Source organism: Balearica regulorum, chromosome 3 (assembly GCF_011004875.1).
Source record: "Balearica regulorum gibbericeps isolate bBalReg1 chromosome 3, bBalReg1.pri, whole genome shotgun sequence".
In the NCBI taxonomy this organism is placed as follows: Eukaryota; Metazoa; Chordata; class Aves; order Gruiformes; family Gruidae; genus Balearica; species Balearica regulorum.
Genome location: NC_046186.1, coordinates 26,764,761 through 26,791,518, shown reverse-complemented (window position 1 = coordinate 26,791,518; position 26,758 = coordinate 26,764,761). Strand labels below are relative to the sequence as shown.

Below are 26,758 nucleotides of genomic sequence, written 5' to 3'. Positions count from 1 at the left end.
GTACCTGAAGGGGCCTACAGGAAATCTGGAGAGGGACTGTTTACAAGGGTAGGTAGTGATAGGAAAAGGGGTAATGGCTTTAAAATGAAGGAGAGTAGATTTAGATTAGCTATTAGGAAAAAATTCTTTACTGTGAGGGTGGTGAGACACTGGCACAAGTTGCCCAGAGAAGCTGTGGATGTCCCCTCCCTAGCAGTGTTCAAGGCCAGGTTGGATGGGGCTTTGGGCAACGTGGTCTAGTGGAGGGTGTCCCTGTCCATGGCAGGGGGGTTGGAACTAGGTGATCTTTGGGGTCCCTTCCAATCCAAACCATTCTATGATTCTATGATCCAATTAATATCCTCCATAAGCTATTTATAACTTCTTTGATTCAATAAGTATTTGCAATGCTCAAGTTTTCTTTCCATTACAGCACAAGGCTGATAATACGGAGATGGTTACAGTGTTAAACATTAAGATGAATGTGTAATAAAAGTAGTTGGTTTTCCTTTTAAAACACACTTTCTGAATAAAGTCTGTCTGAAGAAAGTTAAACCTGTGTATTCCCCAACCAAGAGGCCATTCTTGCTAGAGGTAATGCTCATTCACTCTGCTATTACAGCTCTTTATATTCACAAATTAGTCAGCATTTATGATTCCTTTTTGTCTGCTGACATTTAGGGCACATTCTTAATACAGGGTGAAATTTGGGGTTTGGGATGCATCTTAAGGTTGGTTCAAACAAATTATGCAATGGCTGGGTCTCCAGGATGCTGGAGGCCTCCCACCCACCAGTGCCACCTCACTAGGATGTCTTCAAAAAGGAGCCAATGACTTTTCCTTTTCTTTGCATTAAACAGAAATGGCCACCCTGTTCATCTCTGTCCTGTGAAGTGGGCTTAGATCAAACCCATAGGATCAGAGGACTTGCGTTCTGCATTTGTGCTGGTGCTACAGTTTCAGACAGGCACCAAAATAGTCAGGCTATACTGTAAAACAAAGTCATTGAAGCTGAAATTTATGTGCTTGGGAAATTTTAATATGAAAAAGCCTTGAATGCCCTTACATTGATACTTGAAGGGAATTAAAAATGAGCTATTCCAGAGTTTTGACTGAGACATTTAAATTCTGTCTGAATCTTACTCTGGATGTGAAAGGCTTTTCAGCTCCAGTCCCAGAGTAGGAGACTGTTCCTTGCCTTGCACTGCAGTAAGCCAGCTTGCAACTATGGTCAGTAAGAGTCGTTTATTTTTTTGTCTTTTGCCATCTCGAGTTAAAGAATTGTGTTATAAATCTCGAAAATAAATAGGAAGACACCAGATTTGGCTTAGACTAAACAGACTAAAAATAATCTACATGACACAATATTACAGGGGCTGATTTGATACATTGCTGATATATTATCCTAAGGTTTATAGGTTCTTCAGAATGGGGGTTTTGGGGCAGAGAAAAGCAACCTGATCCTGACAACAAGCCAATGAACGTACGATGCCCTGTTATGACAGTATGAAGTGCTTCTGCCCACTGGTGTACAATGGGCCCTGGAGATGCTCAGTACCCCTGGTCAGTCAGAAAACTTGAGATAAATGTTTGTACATATAATAATATGTAATATGTAATAGCTATTCTGTATGCACTGTGCAGAGGAAGGGCTGTGGTACTGGGTAGCAGAAAGGCTGTTCAGCCAGCCTAGGCTATTAAATAGCACTTGCTTGTTTTCATCTTACCTATCTATGAAAGCATTAGCAGGAGATTTTGCATGGCTATGAATCTCCTCTCAAAAAAAATGGCCAAGTTCATTAATCTATGTGTTTGTCTAAAAAAGTAATTCTCAAACGCAGCCACCAAGGACTCTATGCCAGCTGCCGTGTGAATGCTTATTCACTTGCAGCTTGGCTTTAACTGTCAAAACTGATATGGCTGTGGATTTACTGCCATGGGTTGTGCCCCCTCCTTTCTTAAATATTTTTTTCTCCTTAAATGACTACTGTCTCTGCTCCTGTAATGTTGAGTTGAATGTAATCACCAAAGGCAAGGATTTGAATGCGCAGGCTCTGCTTGGGGAAGGTCATGCTGGGAAGCCCTTCAGCACTCTGGGAAGTCATGTACCCCATCGACACCTCCACCAGCCCTGCGGGGCACGTGGCTGCTTTCCACTGACGTTAGCAAAGGTTTGGGACTTTTGTCCCAACTGTCCCTACTGTTTGGCAGTAGCGTGCATGACGCTAAGCCTTTGTGTTCCTAAGGATCAGGTTGTGAAAGCAGACGAAAATGAAGATGTTCTTCCAAGACTTCCCTTTGGGTCTGTGAATTAAATAAATGTGGATGTCTTTGTAAAAAGGCAGCATGGGGAGGAGAAGGGAGCCAGCTTCATGGTCTCATGCATGTTTAGGGTCAAGTGGAGGTACAGAATTTTCTAGAGAGCCTGGAATAACTCAACATCAGCTTTCAGTAAAACTGATTAATTTTTTTTAATAAGTTCTGAGCAAAGCAAACTGAGGCTAACAGTTTAATATACACTATTTCCACTTCATACTACTTAACTTCAGGTAATTGCTCAGCTGCAATCCAGTGGCCAATGTAGCTGAGAGAAGCAGCAGCTCCCTTCCCAAAACCTCCCTGCCCTTCTTGCCATGCTTGCAGCTCCCCTGTGACCGACTCCACGTCTGCAGGTGATGTGCTTTGTCTCCTTAGTGCAACTGTCCAGCTTTCTCCCTTTCCTTAAGTAATATATTTTTTCCCCTGAAGAATTAAGTTTCCTCTGCACAAGAGTCTACCAAAAAAAAAAAAAAATAATACTGCCAATGACTCCTGATTTCATCCCAATAAGTATAAATCATGAAGGAAATCAGATGAATCCTAGGCCAGGTGCAATGAGGCAGAGTACCTGGTTAAGTTATACAGCTACTAAATGGGTTCACCTGCTATGGGTACCATGGTCAATATCTCGACATCTTTGACAAATCTCATGGATTTCATTCCTGCCTCTGTCACTATGTGGCTTTAGGCAAGTCACACTTCAGCTTACCCTTGCATATAACATGTTTGATTTTTTCTTGTCGAGGAGGCTTCAGGTTCGTAGAGTCCATCACTCCTGGTGACACAGCACAGCATGGCAGTGTGCACTAATAATGTCTATCAAGTGAGATGTAACCCAGTCCCTCTCCTTCCTACAAAGGAATGTCCTTACTTATTTATTTGTGGATAGAGTGCCCTTTGTGAAGTTAATCTTGTTTAAATGAGAAAAGCTACTCTTTCGGTAAATGTTTTATATTGCAAGGCACTTTTTTCTAGAAATTAATTGTTCTGCATTATGATTTTCTAACAGAAATGGAAAGCTGAATGAGAACAATCAACTGGCTCTTCTGTTGCTGTAATTCCAGTAAATTCTTGCAAGAAAGTATGCAGATTTCCTGCATAATTTAACTTAAATTCATACTCAATGGAGTATATACACTATGGAGTCAAGTAAAATTCAAGCAATGAGAGTGGGACATTTCCACATAGTTCTGTCCCTCATGTTCACGAAAAAGAAGAAAAGTTCTCTGCAGCCCAAGTTAAACTTTCATTGATTCTTTGCAGGAAGATGGACTGATTTGTCCGATCTGTGAATACATACTAGTTAAGTACTTTGAATCTCCTTCTGACAAATTACTACTGGGAGAAAAACATTTATTAAGTATATGTAATTCATCCCATTAGTATGAAGACCTTTTATCTATATTTCTTAATTCTATTTTTCCAAAACAGAATAGAGTTTCCAAAGAAAAACCAGATAGCTCCTTTTATCACACAGCCAATTTTTTTCTGAACGTGTGATTGCCCTCTCTCAGGGCATGTCAAGTCCCTTCACATTTTTTTCTTTCCTCATGAGTAACTCCTAAACCATAGAGACCATCCTGAATTCACAAATACAGCAAAAAGAGTTACCTTCTTGGTCTTATCTCTTTGATAAGACAATAAAGGAGTATACAAACTGTGTGGGTCAAGCCCACTGTGGTAGTGACGTCTAAATGGCAATATTCCCTACCAGGAAGGGGTTATAGTTATTACAAATTGGAAACTGCAGTACTTAAATTCATATAATTAACAATATAAATTGAATACTTTCCTAATCATTTTATCCTATATTGTTCAAGTGAGAAACATCAGCAGAGCCTTGTTAGCTTGCCAGATGTATCAGAAAGAATATTCAGGACGTAGTAGAATATTTAACCAGGTTGTCTGAAAGAACAACTTCAGAAAACACGAAAGAAAGACAAAAGTATGTAAAATAATAAATGCCACTGACATACTTAACATGGTGAATGTCCTCTTTCAGGCTGAAACGCGCTGTGCTATCAATCAAAAAGAGTGGCTCTTAAAATAGTCTAACACTTTTCACAGGAATAGAAATGTCACTGGCTCGTTCTTAGAACTTTGCCCATATTTCATTTTACATTTTCTCTGCATTTTCACTTGTGTATATCTTGAATTACCCATATAAAATTTTGATGTGTCAGCTGATACCTCTGTTCCTCACCAAAGATAACTCTGAGTGATGAATGAAATAATCTGAAAGGCAATAAAATAGCATTGCAATAATCCGAAAAGCCAAAGTTTCTGCAGACATAAATTGCAGTTTCCTCCACAGACAGTTAAGGAAATGTAAGTACTTACCACATCTACATTTCAGCTTGTTCAAGGCTCCATTATGGCCAAAGATGAGAAAATAGGCACACCTTAGTAAATGATTCATTTCACCATAAGATAGGCATCTAAACTACAATGCCCAAGAAGTCCCTGTTTCCATCCACTGACTACAACAGGAGTCTAGACAACCTGTTCAGATGTAAATGCAGCTGTCTAAACTGAGGAGAGACGAATCACAACCTATTGACTAGCCATGTTAATTAAAATGAGAATTTCTAAATTTCCTATTTCAGGCCATGAAGGTTGGGTAATTAAAGCAAGATCAGACTCTAAATTAGTAGGAGAAAAGGGATTTTAATAGGGGCCTACCCACTCTCATCTCTTTGATTATTCCTGAAGACTAGCAAGTAGAATATTGAAATTTCCTGTAGGTCTCAAACTAGAGCTTGACTTCCACGTACAAAGTTCATAGCATAGGTCTTAAATAAACTTAAAATGGTACACTGATAGTTTCTTTACAATTTCTGTGTTGAAATCACATGCTGGCACCTGAAATTTCTGTGGGAAGGAATGCTGGAATGCCAGAACAACCAAGAAGTGGGCATGAATGCCTTTTTTGTTTGTTTTGAAGAAAACACAGCACAAAAATGCCAGAAAGCACTACTAGAAACTAAATGTCATTTGATGTTAGTTACAGAAACTGCAAAACCAGGGTAAGTGAAATGCTAGAGGTTCTTGAATGCTTACCTATTGGCTCAGTCTAGGATGGTTTATGTCCTTGGATCAATTTTCCTCTCCTATCTTTTCACTGGAAAATAGTTAAAATCAAAATATCATTTCCAATTACCTAGTGGAATCAAACACTATGGATTTGGCATCAGGATCAGGAAAGACTTGACATCAAAAGGGCAACATCAATCGCAAGGCAGTATGTTTGTGCCAATGTGCGGTATGGCAGCGACAGATTCCTCAGCCGTCAGGGAGATCAAATGTTTGGAATGGATTTGAGATGGCAAGCTGTCAGCTAAAGGCACACCACCAAGGCATTTGCAAGCTGAGGCTCACTATCTCCCGGGTGCAGGGACCAACTCTTCTCTTCCACCCGCCCTGGGATTATCTCTTATTCTCCAACCCACCGTGCACCATGTGCTTGTGAGGATAACATTTACTTGCCACTTGCTTTATTTAAAGGAGCAAAGTGGTTTTTTTCAGCTTGCCTTGCTTTTTTCATGTTCTCTTTTCCTCTCTTTTGCCAGCTGTCAAACACAATCAAAAAGTTCTGGGCGACCTTTTAAAAAACACTGTGCTGGGAACCCTCTTTACAGTCCAAATGAAACACGTACATCCCAGGAATGAACTCTCTTGAGACTATAGACAATTTCACAAAAGAAGTGTGGGCACACCATGAGGCATTAAGAAAATAAAATAGTTTAAAGAGTATTTAATTGGATGAAATTTCCTTACCATTTCTTTCTCTACAGCAGAAGCACCTTAGCTTGTGCCCAAAGGGTCTAGCTACCCCCTGCCCAAAGGGTGTCTGAGGAAGGACAGCAAGTAAAATATTTTACCAGCCTATTACCTGGTGACTGATTTCCTAAAGCCCAGTTGTTTCCCAGGATTATGTATATTCCTTCTTCCGTAGTGAATGACCTCACTAAGACCGATATTCATCTGACCAAACACAAAGGTCTCCAGACTAGAAATCTACATCTGAGTTGTGCTCCTTTGTATGCCATAGAGAGAAATCAGCATTTCTGAGATATAGTTCATCCTACTCAAAAATAAATGTCTAATATGGATCAGATTAATCATGTTCTACAATTCCTGTGCTTTTTTTTTTTTAATTGACTGTAAAAGAAACTCAGATGAGTTTCTCACTCAGATGTAAATTATAGACATCTAAGAGGAGTTATGAATCCTGCTTAAGCAACATTAATTGGATCATTCATGTACAAGATTCCCTGTAAACATGAGCCAGTGGTACCTAGGGAAGACTATGCCTACTGCAATGTGTAGAAAAGCAGATATGTATAAAGGTCATTTTTCACTACAATGTCATGGATTCTTGGTATAAGATCGAAATTGCCATGAGGCACCACATGAATTTGTCACACAATGCAAACCGGTAGGGTTTCATGTAACACATAATTGCATTATGAACATCACTGCCTCAGGAAGTTCCAGATGCCAAAAAGAAAAACAGTTCAAAAACCAAGAAAATACATCTATGGTGAATAGATCGACTCATTTACACTAAGGCCAAGAGGAACAGGAAGGTGCAGGAATATCCATCCTTTTCCCCATGCCTTTTTTCTTCAAGATTGAACTGCAGACAACAGTCAGGGACAGCACACTGGGCTAGATGGACCTCCAATTAAATCAGTATTTCCATTCTTATTTTCTGACCTAATACTGCCAACACGTTCCTTATGGCAGGGAGCCAAGCAAGGAATATTATAACCCTGCCTCACACTTACCATTTTTCCTAGGATTACTGAATGCAGGTTAAGCCTGTTTTACACCAGGAAACACACCCAAAGCACAAACACAAAATGCAAGCCATCACCCCACCTGCTTTTAAAATCCTACTTTGAAACATTTGTGCTTTCTCCAGTTCTCTGTTCCTGATAATTTCAGTACAGATATTTACTGGTGAGGACAGTTAGCGTAGGAGCCAAACACCTACTTGACATTATCCATTCTGTTTGTCATCAATATGACTCATCAGCAGTAGTCTCATTTTCCACCCTTTTGAGCAAGGTTGAAAAATTGGTAAGAATAGAAGCAGAACTTGACTGCGGAGGTGGGTTGTTGTGTTTTTTTATGGGGAACTCAACTCTTAGACTGTGACTAATGTTGCTAATTGAATTTTTACTTCCATCTTGTCAGGAGAGAACACAAACAGTAAGAGATAAGGCTGCTTTTTATTATGCTTCTTTCTACTGCATTGTCCCTGTCTCTTCATTTCAAGGTAGTGAAATACGAAATCATTACACAAAACCATCTCCTAAAAACCCTGCAACTATTTTTCCAAAGAACCAGTCACATAGAGGTTTCCCAACAATACTCTGGATCTCAGTGGTGAGCTATCATTGCAACACAAAACAGCACATAAGCTCTGACGTGTTTGTGATAAAAAATATTGATGTATGGCATATTCTTTTTTCTTCTCACACCTCTCCCCCTTTTAAATTAGCCATCCAGTTAACCAGTGTATTTCAGCAGTGACTGTTGCTATGCCTAACCAAATCTGAACTCATAACAAACTGAAATGGACACATAATTGTTCACATTAAATACTTCTCCTAGACGACTGAGAGAAGTATGTTAGGGAAGAAAATTTGTCATATTAAGCTAAGACAATCTCTTTTGAGCCATTTTAAATCCGCTCTACAGAAAAAGAAAAAAAAATCCAAATAAGCACAAGAATCCTAAAAATGTTTTGCACTAGGTAACTACCATTCCATTTGTCCCACACTAATACAGACAGCAATGAATTACTGTTATCTTCCAGTACAAGCAGTGTAAAGTAATTATTTCAAAACTAGGTAGAAATAGACACACCCCCTCCAAACAGTAAAGTTCAAATGCTGCTAAAATCAGGAAATAGTTACAGCAGTTTACAAGAAAATCCCTCAAAAACCCCTCAATGTTTTCTTTTATTTTTTTTAATTTCCAAATTTTGCCTGTGTTTACTGCAACCAAACCCGTATAGAGAGCCCGTAAGAACAGACAGCACCAGGACCAGGGACTATTTCAATATGCAAGCCAGCTGGCTAGGGTAAACCTGTGTTCGGTAGCAGTAAGCTTTAGAAAAATATTTGAAGTTTCAGTGGTTTGGGTTTTGTTGCTTTTTTAAAATCAAAACAGGACAGTATATTATCAAAACTGGCTACATTTGTCGAAAGGGAGCCACATGAAGCTGAGCTTTAGCAAATAACAGCGTGAGTGTCTTTTCTAATGGCAAATACAGTCAGCACTTACATTCATCTCTGTATTAGCAGCCAATCACACAGTGCTTACAATAATCATTGCCATGGAGTTATCAAATTTTTCAACTGCAAACTCTGATCCCTATGGAGATTAAATCACAGAAGCAATCCAAACAAAATCAGTGGAGTGCTTCTAATGAAGTGTGTGCATAGATCCTCACAAAGTCTTAGCCCCGAGTATTTATCAGACAGGGATAGGGCTGGTGACCAGATGCCAAAAAAATAAATAATATGTCAGAAATGAAAGACTAATAACAGTCAGTCTGTTGATGCTGTGACAGAAGACAGCTGAAAGAAAAATAAAGGAACCAAAACATAACCTTGTGAGATCCCACGAACAACCAGGGCAACCGCACAATCTAATTTATGTTATCTGATATTACTCCAGGCTTCCTAATGCTGAAAAAAAGTGAGGTTATCTCTAGACTCAAATAAAGACCCAACCACGGGACTGAAGAGCGTTGCAAAGCTCTGAAGGGACAATTCTTGTGATTATGCCCAAAGCTCTTGTCAGGCTGGAGCACAACGGCTGCCTCACATGCAGCGAGCCAGAGTGACACAAATCCTGTAAACACTTCAGAAGCCACAGGAGAACAAGAGGTCAACCAAAAATGTGACATATTGCCTCGCGCTGTTGAGTGAGAAGGCAACCTCGGCACTGAAAGAACAGCAGCAAAGGAGGATTGTCTGCAGATGCTGGAGAGATATTAACCATGGAAATAATAACAGCAAAATAAATCAAGCAAAGAGCTGAAGCATTCTCACTTGAAGATACGATGAGAAGTATCACTCCTGGCTTCCTGAGTAGAAGTGTATCTTCTAGTTATACAGCCATCCTGGGATATAAAAGTCTTCTTTATGCCTATCTATGTTAATATAGATCAATATAAAATCGCTTGAGTAAGACTGAGTAACAAGTGCAGTCAAGTGCTTTATATAAAAGTGCCAGAGGGAAAGGAGGGAAATCTTGTTTACAGTTCAGCTAGGCTCCGGAATGGGAGTCAATGGCAAAACTTGTTTGTACGGAAAGAAAAGAGTTGTCTCTTGCATATCAGCCTACACGGAAAGATGTGCTAATGAAGCCAGCAAAACCTTCCAGCAGGAAGGTTTGGTCTCCTTATTGAAATTCCTTATCCTGCAATATGTGAAAAAGCACAACTAAACTTTTTCTTGGAAGAGGCTTTTAAGTCTCTAGTGGGGAATTAACAGATGTTGGGAGAATCACTTCATCAATGCAAAAGGTTGTTATAAACACAATAGCAGAAGGAGTTTCTCCTGTTAAGTTAAGCTTACAAGCTACTTACAGGTGTTCTGCCAAGTAATCTGTGAATTATACCAAATTATTTACCAAAACTTTGAGAAAACTTAATATTAGGTGCAAATGATGAAGTATTAGAGCGATCAATAAAAGGCAGCTATTCACTTCACACATGCCAATTATTACAAAGAATAAGCCTGTGGAATATTCAGCCTATCACGTCCCCTATTTATTCTTCTCTTTCTCTATTCCCATGTTTCTTGAACTTTTTTTTCTTCACATTTATCTATTTAATTCTCACTCCCACCATCTTTTCTCTCAGTGTTTTTACTTCTTTTTTTTCAGTATTAATTTGCTTTTTTATTTTCTTTCATTTCTCCCATGTCTGACTGGTATCACTTTTTTTTCCACCTTCTCACAATGATTTTTAGGACTCCCTACCTCTCCTTTCTTACTACCAGCTTTCTTCCTAAGCCTTGTCTAATGTCTGCGTTACAGGTATGTCTGCAACCTGCAGTGTTTGCGGTGTACATACCACATTGTGCAGGACTTCAACCAGACTACTTCAGCCACAACACTGCAATTTTCACATTTTCATAGAATCATAGAATCATAGAATGGTTAGGGTTGGAAGGGACCTCAAAGATCATCTAGTTCCAACCTACCTGCCATGGGCAGGGACACCCTCCACTAGATCACGTTACCCAAAGCCCCATCCAACCTGGCCTTGAACACTGCCAGGGATGGGGCATCCACAACCTCTCTGGGCAACCAGTTACAGTTCCTCACCACCCTCACAGTAAACAATTTCTTTCTAACATCTAAATCGACCCTCCTTCAGCTTGAACCCATTACCCCTTGTCCTGTCACTACACTCCCTCATAAACAGTCCCTCCCCAGCTTTCCTGTAGGCCCCTTCAGGTACTGGTAAGCTGCAATTAGATCTCCCCGGAGCCTTCTCTTCTCTAGGCTGAACAGCCCCAACTCTCTCAGCCTGTCCTCATAGGAGAGGTGCTCCAGCCCTCTGATCAGCTTCATGGCCCTCCTCTGGACTTGCTGCAACAGCTCCATGTCTCTCCTGTACTGGGGCCCCCAGAGCTGGATGCAGTACTCCAGGTGGGGTCTCACAAGAGTGGAGTAGAGGGGCAGGATCACCTCCCTCAACCTGCTGGTCATGCCTCGTTTGATGCAGCCCAGGACACCGTTGGCTTTCTGGGATGCAAGGGCACACTGCCAGCTCATGCTGAGCTTGTCATCAATCACTACCCCCAAGTCCTTCTCCTCAGGACCATTCTCTGCCCAGCCTGTAGTCGTGCTTGGGATTGCGCCAACCCACGTGCAGGACCTTGCACTTGGCCTTGTTGAACTTCATGCAGTTCGCACAGGCCCATCTTTCCAGCCTGTCAAGGTCCCTCTGGATGGCATCCCTTCCCTCCAGCATGTCGACCACACCACACAGCTTGGTGTCATTGACAAACTTGCTGAGGGTGCACTCGATACCACTGTTCATGTCGCCAACAAAGATTTTGAACAGTGCCGGTCCCAGTACCGAGCCCTGAGGAACACCACTCGTCACCGGTCTCCACTTGGACATTGAGCCGTTGACCACAACTCTTTGAGTGCGACCATCCAGCCAGTTCCTTATCCACCAAGTGGTCCATCCGTCGAATCCATGTCTCTCCAATTGAGAGACAAGGATGTCATGCGGGACAGTGTCAAATGCCTTGCACAAGTCCAGGTAGATGACGTCAGTTGCCCTTCCCTTATCTACAGACACTGTAACCCCATCATAGAAGGCCACCAAGTTTGTCAGGCACGATTTGCCCCTAGTGAAGCCATGTTGGCTGTCACCAGTCACCTCCTTATTTTCCGTGTGCCTGCAGCACATTTTGCTGCAGCATTGCTGAGTGTAAAGACCCCCCCAGACCCACCCCACTTTTGACTTCACCAGTACTTTTCCCTACAACACCAATTTCACTGGCCTATGCAGGGAAGGAGTAAAACGATTTAGCCAAGTCTCATTGGTTCAGGAAACAACTAAGTGCTGAAGCTCCCACCAAAACCTATTTAACAATTCAAAACAACGCTTATGCCTCAAAAGTGCTCCTAGGTTCAACTTTTCAACTCCTATTCATTTTCCTCAACTCCTACTCATATTCCTCCTTTCATTGTCCAGCCCTTTTCAGCATCTGCAAACCTGTGGGTACCTAAATTTGGGGACTAAAATGTCCTTAGGTACCTATGCAACCACTATTGCTTATCCAGAGGTGCTACCGCCTTGGCTCAGCTCAACATTGAGGCACTCATCTCATGCTCAAAGCCAACCTGTGATTTATTCATCAGGTGTCAGAGATCCATGTCTCCTGATAGGTGGCACGCAATTCTCGGGAAAAGCAGGGATAGCACATTACGAAACCAGGCACCGTGGAGCACACCCACACTCCGGAGGTGTTCCCGACAGTGCAGCATTGCTGTTCAGCGGGAGGAGGGCAGAGCGGGATGAAATGTCACGCTGATGGACCAAAAATGTAAACTTAACTGGTGAGAATATAATGAAACAAATTTGCAAAGTAACTGGCTGTTGCAAATAACCTTCATTGAGAAATAAATGGTTGCTCTGTGTCTATTTTTGAATGTTAAAAAGTAGCTTTCAGTTTCTTTGTGGGTTAATAGTTCCGAATACGCTAAGTACTCCCCATGCTACATAATACCTAGCCAGTCATTTTAGTCATTTTCTAAATAACTGATTTCACCAAAAGGCTGACAGACATAAATGTACTTTCTGATGATTTTTCTCTAAGTCAGATATGTTCATTCCTTTGAAATGAAAGCAAAAGCAAAGAAAACATCTTAAACTTATGATATAATTACACTTTTAAAACTTCATTAAAACTGCTTTAAAATGTACCTCATTTTCCAGCATAAAAATACACATAAATTTTAATTTATGGCAATAACTTTCTGTTTATAAAATCTACAGATTTAAAATTACACACATTTAATTAGAGAACTATTTATTAAATTCAGAAATATTACAAATGTTGGGATGTTTAGTCATGAATTAGAAGGGGAAAATGAGCTGCTCTCAGTCTTCTGAAGATTTTTTCAAGATCACCTGAAAGAGTGCTTTTTCAATATATTCAATAGCAGCTTAAAATAAACATCTAACTTGACTTGAAAGACATTTACAAAGAATTCACATGAAGAATTCCATGTACAATAGCATTTGCAATGTGTTCTGGAGACAAGAGTAGTCACTGGTTACGTATTTGCTCCTAACCTTGAGCTAAGAGGCCCTCGTGTAGATGATTCATGGGTGAACTTGCAACATACGTCATATAAAATTACAATATTAGTAATGCTAATGATGATGCAAAGATTATTAATATTTATGCAATGATGTAAAGTCTCCATTGGTTTTCAGAACAACCATTTTGAATCCTGAATATTATGTGACCCATTTTACTCTACATTCAATAAGCTGGAGCACTAAAAGCTCTCTCTCAATTTCCACCACTGCAGAAAAAAAAAAGAAAATGTGGCTCAGACACATCCCAGAATGACCAGATTCTTTCAGAAGAAGGCACAGCCACACTCCAAACAACTCATGGTCTGTTCTTTTGAGAGCAAAAGCTAACACACTGAACTGAGAAACACCTAATAATGCTTCAAAATACCTTTTGAAAATACCAAATACCTTGGGTTCTGCTTCAAAAGTGAATGCTAGTTTACAAAACATCTTATCAGCTCTATTCACACTTTCTTCCACAAATACTGTCCCATATCTGCATAGCCAAATACAAAAATACTGTTCTTCATGGTTTGGCATCTGTTCTGCTGCAGGGCAGTATTTCAGACATGCCACACAGATCATCGCTTTACTTAATATAGTCCCTATGCGAGAGGATGTGTATATATATATGTAAGTAATAACACATTTACTGGAATCACTCAGACATTGACTGAAATGGGTAATCTGCTTTCGAAGGCAGTTAAATATTTTGGGGGTCATTGACTAACCATCTAAATCATTTACGTGCAACGAATATTCGATAAACTCTTGGACTACACATGTAAGCTGCTGGATATGTTTAGAAACTGTATGCTCTCACAGACATTAAAAATAAGGTAGCTACAATATAAGACTGTGATATATGTCTGCACTTACAAAGGAAGACAGACAACTATTGAACTGAATTACTGCTATCCTGAGATAGCTCATTGAGATAAATATTGTCCAGTGGGTTGACCCTGGCTGGAGGCCAGGTGCCCACCAAAGCTGCTCTGTCACTCCCCTCCTCAGCTGGACAGAGAGGAAAAAATACAAAGAAAGACTCATGGGTCAAGATAAGGGCAGGGAGAGATCACTCACCAATTACTGTCACGGGCAAAACAGACCTGACGTGGGGAAAATGAATTCAATTTATTACCAATCAAATCAGAGTATGGTAATGAAAAATAAAGACAACTCTTAAAACACCTCCCCCCACCCCTCCCTTCTTCCGGGGCTCAACTTCACTCCCGATTCCTCTACCTCCTTCTCCCCAGCAGCAAAGGGGACGGGGAATGGGGGTTGTGGTCAGTTCATCACACGGTGTCTCTGCTGCTCCTTCCTCCTCAGGGGGAGGACTCCTCACACTCTTCCCCTGCTCCAGCCTGGGGTCCCTCCCACAGGAGACAGTCCTCCACCAACTTCTCCAATGTGAGTCCTTCCCATGGGCTGCAGTTCTTCCTGAACTGCTCCAGTGTGGGTCCCTTCCACGGGGTGCAGACCTTCAGGAGCAGACTGCTACAGTGTGAGTCCCCCACGGGGTCACAAGTCCTGCCAGCAAACCTGCTCCAGCATGGGCTCCTCTCTCCATGGGGCCACAGGTCCTGCCAGGAGCCTGTTCCAGCTCCCCATGCTTCCCATGGGGTCACAGACTCCTTTGGGCATCCACCTGCTCTGGCATGGGGTCCTCCATGGGTGCAGGTGGATATCTGCTCCCCATCATCCTCCATCAGCTGCAGGGGGACAGCCTGCCTCACCATGGTCTTCTCCATAGGCTTCATCTCTGCTCCAGTGCCTGGAGCACCTCCTCCTCCTCCTTCTTCACTGACCTTGGTGTCTGCAGAGTTGTTGCTCTCACATCTCACTCCTCTCTCTGACTTCGATTGTTTCTGGTGGTTTTTTCCCCTTCTTAACTCTGTTATCACAGAGGCGCTACCACCGTCGCTGATGGGCTCGGCCTTGGCCAGCAGCAGGTCCATCTTGAAGCCGGCTGGCATTGGCTCCATCGGACATGGGGGAATCTAGCAGCTTCTCACAGAAGCCACCCCTGTAGCCCCCCTGATATCAAAACCTGGCCAGGCAAACCCAATACATATTGGTAACTATTTATATTTATGCAAAAGCTATTATTTTAAAAATAATTCCACTACTGGAACAAATTGTTCTTGTTTAAGAAATCTGAAAGCCGACAACTGAAATATTTAAACTTTCTCCTGCATCACTGATGAGGTAACACTGACATCTTTAAGATTTTGTATGAGAAATAGTAATAGAAACAGAACTCAGGAACATGAATTGTAACATTATTATATACCATTTCATACACAAATAATGTTTTACATTATATCTACAATATACAGCAAAAATAAGACTATATAAGTAATCCTGTTCTGAAGAGCATTTCCTATCAAGAAAGTTATGCATAAAACAGAAAAGAGATGCTTTCAGAATACTAAGGTCAAAATTTTAAGTGAGATTAAGTTTTGAATTCTAAAATAATATTAATTGTTACAGCATAGTATGTTCTGAAAATCAACATCAACATGTGTCAAAGCACATCCTAACACTGCAATGCCTGGTCTCACACCCCTCCTGAGCCCTACACTGCAGAGAGCATCATGAAATTTCTTTCCAGACATTTTCATGACACTCACATCTGCAGTACTTGAGCACTTCACAGAGACAGTGATACAGTGTTCCTAAGAAGTCAAGTGGCCTGATCATTTCTACTTTTAAAAAATGACTAATACCCACAAATTTTGAATTTGTCATTTGTAAGAAACAGCTTTAACCTGTCTCTAGTAATTTTGAGAGTATAACCCTCGCCCCTTCCTGCCAGTGGGTAATTCCTGAGAGCACTTTGCAGTGTGCAGAACCGATTTCTGAACTCATTCCTTTGACTGCCATTGTGTGGGAGGTTGGAAATGCCAAGTTTCCTTTTCTTTGGGCATCTCAACCATTTGCCTTACATTTTCTGCATATGTCAGGAAGCACGTGTTCTGAATAATGCAAAAATATTCAACTGGAAACAGCAGGATGAAATATTAGGGTTTATTTTACTGCATTTTACTTATAAGATCACTGAGGGTAACTGTTCTTTTGTTCTGATCACATCATATCCTGATGTAGCTGGTAGTGGTGATTCCTAAGCACAAACACTATTTAAGAAGAAAGAAATAGCCCATAATCCTGTTATTGATGTTTATGTCATAGCACTTATTCATAAAACAAAGGGAAAATTAAATTTCCTCTGATAATCCTAATTTCCAAACTTTAAAGTACATTATTCAGATGTAGAGTCTTAGAAGCAATAAATACTGGAGCTCCTGAAAACCTCAGGCAATCCATCACATGATGCAGCATTGCGTCACCACAAGTCATTGGCAAGGTTTGCAACCTTGGAGCCCCTCAGCCCCGACTTTTGCTCCTTAGCAACTGGGGAGGAACTGAAGGTTCACTTCATTACAGGAATAATTTATCATTGTAATCCTTCGGCACATAGACCTTCTGTCACAGAAAAAGACACTATAAACTAGGATACTACTCCTCTCCTGACAAATAAACCACTGACAGTTTCTTGGAATTGTTTTTTATGTGTAAATATCAGTGCCAGTTCACCTAATAGATTGCAAATAACATAACTATAATGAAATCTGCTCTATTTTCAACTGAGATCAGCTTCATAACATGAGTGAAAACGTGATAATGTTGCAGAAAAATAGAGACAAATCATGCCCTTTTGTCTCCTGGGATTTCAAACACAAATACTTTGCATTTTGCTATTGCTGTCTCAGACTGAAAGAGAGTGCAGCGTTTTGGCTCAGGAGCTTTGCTAAGAATTACCATCTCTTTGCTAGATTATCACTTAGTTCAGCTGATGTCTGGCTTTTGATCTGGATGTATTTCAAGGTGCATTTACTAAAGAAGGATATTAAATGACTTAGTTCTTGCTTGAGGCTGAAAAATCTAATGATTTTTGCTAGCATGTTTGTTATATGAAATCATCACCAGCAGCTATATTTGTAAGAAGCAGCAAAACGATGATAAATGTGCTGTCATTAACTTTTTATGAGATATATGGAATGACTATGAAAACAATTTTAAATCTATTCAACAGGGAGAAAAAAATTGATGGCTCTTTCCAGAATCTTCAATTTTAAGTGGTTCATGTGAATCCACATGATGTATTTCACATCATTTAACAACATAGTATTTAAAAATTCTTATGATTTTCCCATGTTTGATTTCCAAATTTTCTTCATGATCAAGATAAGAAACATGAAACAGCAAAGACAGAATGGTAATGATTCAATTTCTGCCTCATAGAGACAAATGTGAAATTGTTTTTTGGATTTCTGTAAATATGTCAGTTCTGGAGTATGAATACATTCATTTTTGTACAATTCAAGATATGAAAAGCTTCAGCCTGCTGCTTTCCACTTTTCAGAATCCTGAACAAACTAAAAGCTGTTGAGAAAAATAAATTTTTCATCTAAATTCAGCAAATCTGCTTTTGTCCTTTTTCCTCAAGAATAGATGTTCATTAGTTCAATCTATATTTAATTAATCCTTTTAAGCTTACCAGGTAGGGATGGATATAATAAAAATGCCATCAGAAAGTATTTTGCAGTATGTACTAGATGTCACCATCAGTCTTTTAGAAAAAGCTACCAGTTAACTCTCAACAATGAAGTATTTAATGCAGAAAGGTTTTCTGTATGACCATCACATTCAATCAAGATCAATCTTGTCTTAAAACAACATTGTCAAATAGATCTGATGACAGGATGACCGCTGCCAAAACATAAGAAGCAGTTTTTGCTACTGGACAAGACATCTGATAGTTCAGCTATTTCACAATAAACATTAACAAATTAGCTGTGAACAAAAAGTTCTTGTGAAAACACAGAACCATTGTGGAAAGCCTTCTGCTTCCGAACAGATGCTGACCTGCACATTTGGTTGTGCAGTATTGTGTATGCTGTGATGGCATTCACAGGGCTGTATCACAGTAACTGCCCTGCCTTGACACACCGAAATATGCTCCCTGGTCACTCTCCACTCAGACTGGCACAGCATTTGACCCTTAGAAAGGCAGGAAGGCTGCAGAAGGCTGCTTACTAGAGCACTTAGTATGCAATGCAGCGGGTTGACAAGCTAGCACACTTCTGTTTTTCTGCCATAGAGAGTCTTCTGGTCAACTATCATTGACAAAGGCCTTTATGCCAATGTAAGCCAAACTGAAAATGGGTGTCTTCCAAATATCCATGGAAAAATTAATGTTCATCTGAATCTACTATGCTCTTGAGGATTTCTACATGAGCTTCATGAGAAGAAATCAGTCTTTCAGAGATATTATCGAGGTCCAGTTCCCTATTCTGCCTGAGTCCGTGATGATATGAAGAGAAAAGCCCTTCAGATCTTTGGGCACATCCCAAACCAGTGCCTTGGCTATCCCCTGCCTGCAGCATCATACTTCATTCAACACACTCCAGATTTTAAGGGAAAGAGATTTGCATACGCAATTCCATTTTCAAGAAAACTAAAAAGAAGTTTCTGAAATGTTGAAAATTGTTCTAAAATGAAATTATCATCTTCTCCACAGCCTGACTCCTAACTGCACTGACATATCACACCTTTTGGAGCCACTGTGCCAACCATGTCATAGTTTCAGGCGGTTTCACTGTAGTATTGCTTTCAGGTCTCAACCTCTCTGAACCTTCTCTTTGCAACCACAGTGGTGAGACCATTGATATGTTTTAAAATGAAAGCTGAGACTGTTGTACTATTAAGTGATTCTAGGAAATGTAATACAATAACAGACACGTGTTACAGGATCACAGCCCTAAGAGCAGTCCAGCTATGTGTGTTCTCTGGAAGACCATCCTAACAATGACAGATGTTGATAAAATCATACAAGGAGAATGATGATGGTTGTTCCATACCTGTTCACCCAGCTTAGATGCACTGATAATGGCATAAGGGCTTTATAATGACAAAAATGTCACCTCAGAATGGGCTTTGATTCAGCTGAAGGTCGACCACAAAAAGCATGACAGCACCCCTCTGACTTCCTTTGAGTTTTAGCCCAAGGAAAAGGTTTCATCATGATGTCCCCTAGATCAGACATCCAGAAGACCACTCAGGAAAGAGTTGCAGCTCTGCTCCCTTGATAGAACAGAACTTACTTAGGCAAGTAGGCTCAACTCTAAAGGAGAAACAATGGGAATCAAAGGTTTTGGGTGGTCCCAGAAACTAAGGACCACCAGGTAATGCTCCATTTTCCATCCTGTTAGGAAGTGGTAGGTACTCACCAGCACATCATCATTTGCCTGTAGCACAAATTCATTCCACACACAGGTTGCATTTCTTCAACCCGCATTTGCTAACACCAGTGCAGAAGACTATGTATTTTAAAAGTGAAATATAAGCCACCCTGCTCCCACTTCTCCTCATCCAATGGAATCTTCTCCTCAAAGAGAGATGAAAAAAAAGACTTCACTTGACAGAGACTTGATGCATTATTTAGAGTTCCTTTAATGGGCATCAGTACATGGTATAACCATATTTTGTATAAAAAGAGAGAGAAAAAATAACCACTGCCTTCCTTGGGAGAGACTTTTCATAAAATGCCCTGATGAAATTAATTCACTTTTTGGAGAAATATCAATGAAGTTATTGTGTCATTGCTGCCACAAAAGCAACATTATTTCAAAGACAAGCAGAAAAACAGATGCCCTGATATTTCAATCATTTTCCTCCGGAAGACTTAGTTTTTTCTGGGTAAGATAGTGCTTAAGATGTTTAGACTCAATGTCTAAAATGCATTTAGGAACACTATTGTGAGAAGCAACCACTAATTACCAGCCTTTAAAGATAATCTAATGGTGTATCCAGGGAGGGCAGTACAGGCAAAACAAACTGAAATGTCGCACATTTCATACTTGATACAAAGCAAGCATGGAAACATGTTATTGCTTGTCTACCTGATGACCTGAAAGTCTAGCTCAGTTAAAGTCCACCTTCTTTCTCCCTTTCACTAATCACTTCTTTCCTTTTATTCCGTTCATTGTCAAGTAGCTCTATTTCCAAGAATTCATATCAAAGTAACAAACTGCTGTGTTATTGAGTGCTTCAGAATTCAAAGGACAGTGAATTGAAAGCAGTAGGTTTATAATGCAAGAATGAGGAGGTCTTAACGATAAGCACAGTCTCATTCTGTATCCACGTTAAATGTGTCAAAAGTCTCTTGCAGATGGAAAAAGCTGTCAGCGTGTTTCCTAACAAGTGCAGTCATGCAGCTTCAAAATGAAAGAATGAAAGAAATGTTTCTTGGAAGGGACCTCGAGAGGTCATCCACTCCAGCTTCCAGCTCAAAGTAAGACTACCGCCATAGCAAGGTCAAGTCAGCCATGGCTTTGTGTATTTGAGTCCTGAAAACTTGCCAGAGTAGATAGTCCACAAATTCCCCGGTTGTTCCAGTGCTGCCCTGCATTTCTAATGAAGGAGCTTTTCCTAGTGTCTGTCCTGAATTTCAGTGTTAGCAGCAGCAACGGACAGTGAACATCTTCCCAAGTACCACCCCACATTCCTGAGGGATATGTTTTGAAAACATATGTTTTGATTTTTCTCAGTAATGGTTTCTATATCCAGACTTATTTCTGGACCTAATCTCTGGCCCATTCTAACCCTCAAGCTTCCTGTGGGTACCATGAAGGCAATGTGGTGGGCTGACCCTGGCTGGAGGCCAGGTGCCCACCAAAGCTGCTCTGTCACTCCCCTCCTCAGCTGGACAGGAGAGAGAAAATACCAAGAAAGACTCATGGGTCAAGATAAGGGCAGGGAGAGATCACTCACCAATTACTGTCACGGGCAAAACAGACCTGACGTGGGGAAAATGAATTCAATTTATTACCAATCAAATCAGAGTATGGTAATGAAAAATAAAGACAACTCTTAAAACACATCCCCCCACCCCTCCCTTCTTCCGGGGCTCAACTTCACTCCCGATTCCTCTACCTCCTTCTCCCCAGCAGCAAAGGGGACGGGGAATGGGGGTTGTGGTCAGTTCATCACACGGTGTCTCTGCTGCTCCTTCCTCCTTGGGGGAGGACTCCTCACACTCTTCCCCTGCTCCAGCGTGGGTCCCTCCCACAGGAGACAGTCCTCCACCAAATTCTCCAACATGAGTCCTTCCCACAGGCTGCAGTTCTTCACAAACTGCTCTGGCACAGGTCCCCCACGGGGTCACAAGTTATGCCAGCAAACCTGCTCCACTGTGGGCTTCCCACAGGGTCACAGCCTCCTTTGGCCATCCGCCTGCTCCGGCGTGGGGTCCTCCATGGGTTGCAGGTGGATATCTGCTCCACCATGAACCTCCACGGGCTGCAGGGGGACAGCCTGCCTCACCATGGTCTTCTCAGGGACTGCAAGGGAATCTCTTTGGTGCCTGGAGCACCTCCTCCCCCTCCTTCTGCACTGACCTTGGTGTCTGCAGGGCTGTTCTTCTCACATCTTCTCTGACTACAATTGCTCCTGGTGGTTTTTTTTGACCCTTCTTAACTGTGTTACCACAGAGGTGCTACCAGAGGTGGAGCCGGCTGGCATTGGCTCTGTCAGACACAGGGGAAGCTTCTAGCAGCTTCTCACGGAATCCACCCCTGTAGCTCCACCACTACCAATACCTTGCCGTGCAAACTCAATACAGGCAAATACCAAACCAATACCATACTGCAGACCAATCTTTCGATTTAACTGAATTAAGAGAGCTCCAGTGCCTAGAAATATTTCCCAAAACTGTTTTAATTCATCAGCATGGGCTGGTCTCCACACTAATACTCCTTTCTTTGCTGCCTCCTCCAGAATGCAATAATTTGAATTGCCCTGTATGACTTGTTGCAGCAGTTGATCCAGCTGGGGCTCTTATCTTTCCTCATGCCAAAAAGTCAAATACGCAACTGTTACTTGTTCCTAAAAAGGCTCTTTTATCAACACATTCACGTCCTTGCAGGATTCTGCTGCCTTCCCCTTCTGAATCCTTGGGTGAGATTACATGGTAATATGTTTTGCATAACCTCGGCCAAAAATGCGCTGATGTCTCCAACACAGCTTTTTTTCCACTGATGCAACCAAAGCCTACCTCAAGTGTTCTAGCAGCACCTCTGTATGACTGCCATTAGGTTAAAGAAAAGGTAGCATAAACTCAAGTAAGGCCGGAGCTAAGTGACAGGATTAGAAAGGAGGGCAGACCAGGATTCAGTGCTTCCCACTTGCTTTGGTCCTGTTTAATGTCACATCAACAGTGCTAAAAATATGCTGCTACTGTCAGCCTACAAGTTTATTCCTTCCTCCTCAGTGATCCCTTGTTGGAGTAATCCATGCCTCCTCACATCTAGGCAGGAATGCCTCGTCTCTAGGTACGCAAGAGGAAATACTGATCCTCTAACTGGGGTGCCACCTTGGCCACCTCCTTTTACCTGCACAGTGATATGTGATTGCCCCCATGCTATGATCTTATCAGTTTCTTGCTGTAGCCACTACAAAGCCTCATTCCTGATCTTCAAAGCTCAGGGATATTTGAAAGTATTTCCCATGACCAACCCTTTTAGCTGAGGATGCTGTAATTTGGGACAAGGTAGCACAAAATGTCTTAAGTGTGAGCTGAACTCAGCGACATGACAGAAGCTCCCAGAGGAGGTCACAAACAACCTCCAGAGCAAGAAATGAAGCCTTCCTCTTAGATAAACGGGTATGTAAATGTATACACACATAAAACCTTCTCTGACTATATGTGTGCTTATTTAGTTTCATATGCTATGCTGGAGATGAGCACAATGCTCATACTTCAGTACTGAATTATCAAACTGAGGAATCGATTCAGGCAGGCAACGTATTTTTATGAGTTTCTGTTCTGGGTAGGTGTGTTCTTACAAGAGACAGAAGTAGAAACATCAAGGTGTAAAGTAAACCAGTTAAGAAAGAGGATTAAACAAAAAAAAATCTCATTTTACCTCTCACCTCTACCCTCTCGTCTGAACCACCTAAATCAGCAGCCTAGCAGCCACCAGCCTGTCCTCTGTTAGGGGAGAGGATAGGCAAAGAGGACGACGGGTTTGTACCTGGCAGTCCTCTGTATACGTGCACTGGCTTTCTCACAGAGCGTAACCTGCTGAAGCACTCTGGGCTGTATCACTGTATTTCACTTCCTCTGAATCACCTTCTCTCTCCAAACAAAAAGAAGTTGCCTGGCTGACCTCAGCAGTGCTGTTCTGTGATCTTACACCACTGTCGTGGCTAGACACATACAAGCATGCAGACCCTAAGTTGTGCATGGATTTGAGATGCCCGATGCACAAGGAATCTACGGACCTGCCCCTCTCACGGACTCTAAAGCAAGTTGCCTCCCTTGAGCAGCAAGCACATCCTTCCCCTCTTGACTTTTCCCACCCACCCCAGTGAATCTGGAGGGGCACCAGGAGGAGAGGCTCACAGGCTGGTGTGTCACACAGGTGTAAGCACAGTTCCCTCGGATGCTCTGGGCCAGAGCAGCTATTCCATCGTTATTCAGCCGTAGAGATTTCTGCTGTTGCCAAAGATGATCCTGCTGTCCATTTAACTCCCTGTATCTGCACAAAGAAACACATGTTCTTCCCTCAGCTCCTCTTCCTTCCCTGCTGCTTTGCACTAAGAGCTTTTACCACACCTCTTTGACCAGTTCTGTGGCCAGCCCTGCTCACTGAACTGCCTGCTCTGAGTACCACAGCCGTTATCGGGCAGCGGCAGTGCCTGCTCGGAGTGGCCGGTGCATACCAGGAGGTAGCGTGACAGAGCACTGGCTGCAGGGTCCTGCCCCTGGCAAAGAAGGGACAGCCTGAGCCAGGAGGCTGTGCTGCCGTCTCTGCCTCTCTGACACCAGCCCTCACCAGCACAAGAGCAAGAGTGGCCTGGTAGAAGAGGTCCCCACGGGTGGGTGATTGCACGTGGTGCCTCCCGCCATGCCCACTCCCAGCAGCCTCCACCCAGCTCTCCTCCTCTTTTCTTCTGCTCTTCAGACAACCCTTCCCATCCCATACTCATTTCTCACCTGGTTTACACCTAGTTAAATCAACAACTAAACCTGCAAGCAGGGCCAGTCATCACCATATCAGTCACCACCGTCCACCCTGTTTGGGCTCCCTTAGGTAGCAAACTTCAGGAAACGGGCTGTCTTCTCCCAGGAGTCTTTACCACAGCACTTCCCAGAGATCTTGACAGGACTCTTTCTGTTGCTGCCAGCGGACAAAGGTTAATCGTTGTTTCACTTCGGTGGGATTGATCTAAACTGCCTCGCTCTGTAGGAGCTGTATCCACGTATTGTTTGTGAAAAGCAAACATTAATTCTCTGAACAATGTCCGGCAGCCCTTTCTTACAGAGTACACCCTCTCATCCAAAAACTAACCTTAATGCCACTTCAAGCAATGTGTGGCATTATTTCTGATCCACATATTAATTTGGTTTATTTTCTCGATATAACTTTTCTTTTATCAGTATTTAATGTAACAAGACAGTTAAAAAAAAAACCCTTATAACACAAACTAAAGCACAGAGATTGAATGTTCCCTGTTAAACATACCAATGTAAACATTATTTTAAACGCAATATTTCATGTGCTGTATTTTCATGGGGAGAGAATAGATCAAATAGGAAAAAGACAAGTGTGAAATAGAATTAAAATAATTTCAAATAACAGAAGAAATATGCATTAACAGCGGATGAGTTCTGAATGTAAACAGACTATTTTGAGCTGAGCCATCGTTTCAATAGGGAAACTCTAGAATTACTCCGTCCTTCTGAGCTATGCTAAAATCAAAATGATGAAAAGGAAAATGGAGTCCATCTGCTTAGTTCAATCTATTTTATAGTGAGTCATTCTATTTTCCCATCACAAAATGGGCCCTCCGTTATCTTCCATTTCCACAGCCAGATCCACACAAAGCCTCTCTTCAGGATTCTGGCCACTGGGGAGTCTTCCTCCAGGAAATAAGGACAAGAATTCTTCAACAATAAATTTCACAAATAGCCTGAAGTGGTAGAGAATTTTATATTATTTATCTCATCCACAGTAAGCAGTGAATGTAAAGGTACAATACCACTTAATAAATAAAACTGTCTGTTGTTGTCCTCTATGGAGGTTATACTTTTGAGCATGAACTGGTCTCTATTTAATCAACACTCTGCAATCAGAATATTTTCAGGATAATACAGACTAGAGACTTGAAAATAAGGAGAAATATTTGTAACAAGGTACACAAAACCAGGATTTCCCAAGAATATCCTCTTGATACAGGCACCAGATGGGCCAACCAGTGTTGTGCACAGCTGGATGTATTATTCAGAAATGAGGAAAAAGCGGCTGGGGATGTGATGCTCAATGGCAGCCTTGTCTGTAGTGGCCATGAAATAATGAAGCTGAAGTTCCTGTGGGGAGTGAGGAAGGCAAGTACTGGAGCACAGACCCTGGTTTTTAGGAGACCTGACTTTGGCTTACCCAGGAGCTGGTAAGTGGGATCTCATGGGAGGCAGCTTGGAAACACAAGGAGCTCAGGAATGCTGCCATGTCTATGAAAACAGCCTCTTCCACATGCAAGACTGTTGATGCTGATATTCAGGAAGACAAGCAGATTTATCAGGACATCAGTGTGGCTAAACAGGGAGTTTGTTACTGGGCTCCAGTGCAAAAAGGCAGCAGAGGAGGTGGAAACAGGTATGCATAAGGCTGGGGTGACTCAGTGATGTCTTTGCCTCAGCCTTCAACAACAAGGTCTCCCAGGCATCTGTGCTTAGCAGCAGAAGTCAGGGACAAGGAGAGCATCCAGCAGTGGACGAGGATCAAAGCAGGGATGACTTGAGATGACTCAACTTATACCCACCTGTGGGAAGAAGGTGGCTGGGAACAGCACATGGATTTACCAAGGAGAAATCATACCGACCACCCTGATTGCCTTCTATGATAAAGTGTCTGTATTTGTGAACAAGGCGAGAACAGCAGATGTCATTTACCCTGACTCGTCTCCAGCATTGTCTCCCACAATATTCTCAGATCCATGGTAGGATGTGACAGCCTGAGTGGTGGACAAGTAGACAGTTGGAAGCCTATAGGACAATCAGGTTCATGGTTAACGCTTTGTACGCTTCTTGGAGGATAGTAACAAGTGGAGTGCTGCTGGGGTCTGTCCTGAGACCTGTCTTGTTTAACATCTCCATCAGTGACCCAGAGGAGATGATGCAGGGCACTCACCAGGTTTGCAGATAACACCAAACTGAGGGGGAAGAGTTTTGCCTGAGGGCAGGGCTGCCATTTAGAGGGGCCTGAGGAATGGGGGCTGGAGGAATGGGCCAACAGGAGCATTATGGACCTGGGAAGGGAGGGCCTTGTCAGCCATCCTCCTCTGCTGAGGAGGCCATGGGGGTCCTGGTTGAGCCTGAGCCAGCAGCTGCGCCTGGCAGCAAGGATGGCCAACAGCATCCTGGGCTGTGCTAGCAGGAGCATGGCCAGTAGAGCAAGGGAAGGAATTATCCTCCTCTACTTAGCATTCATGAGATTACATCCAGAATATGGCGTCCAGTTCTGGGTTCTGCAATAGAAG

At 42.0% G+C, this 26,758-nt stretch overlaps 1 protein-coding gene across 11 annotated transcripts in view; it reads right to left on the bottom strand.

The window, feature by feature from the left end:
- MLIP (muscular LMNA interacting protein) overlaps positions 1–26,758 on the bottom strand; it is a 180,276-nt gene that overhangs the window by 100,087 nt on the left and 53,431 nt on the right. For 3 of the 11 annotated variants that reach the window (XM_075747366.1, XM_075747365.1, XM_075747371.1), the window contains exon 2: positions 5,359–5,419. The exons of 7 other annotated variants lie outside the window; for them this stretch is intronic. The gene's annotated coding sequence lies outside the window, so the exon portion shown is untranslated. Of the gene's footprint in view, positions 1–5,358; positions 5,420–26,041; positions 26,130–26,758 lie in introns of those variants that run through there. One more of the 11 variants, XM_075747370.1, reaches the window with a different exon arrangement.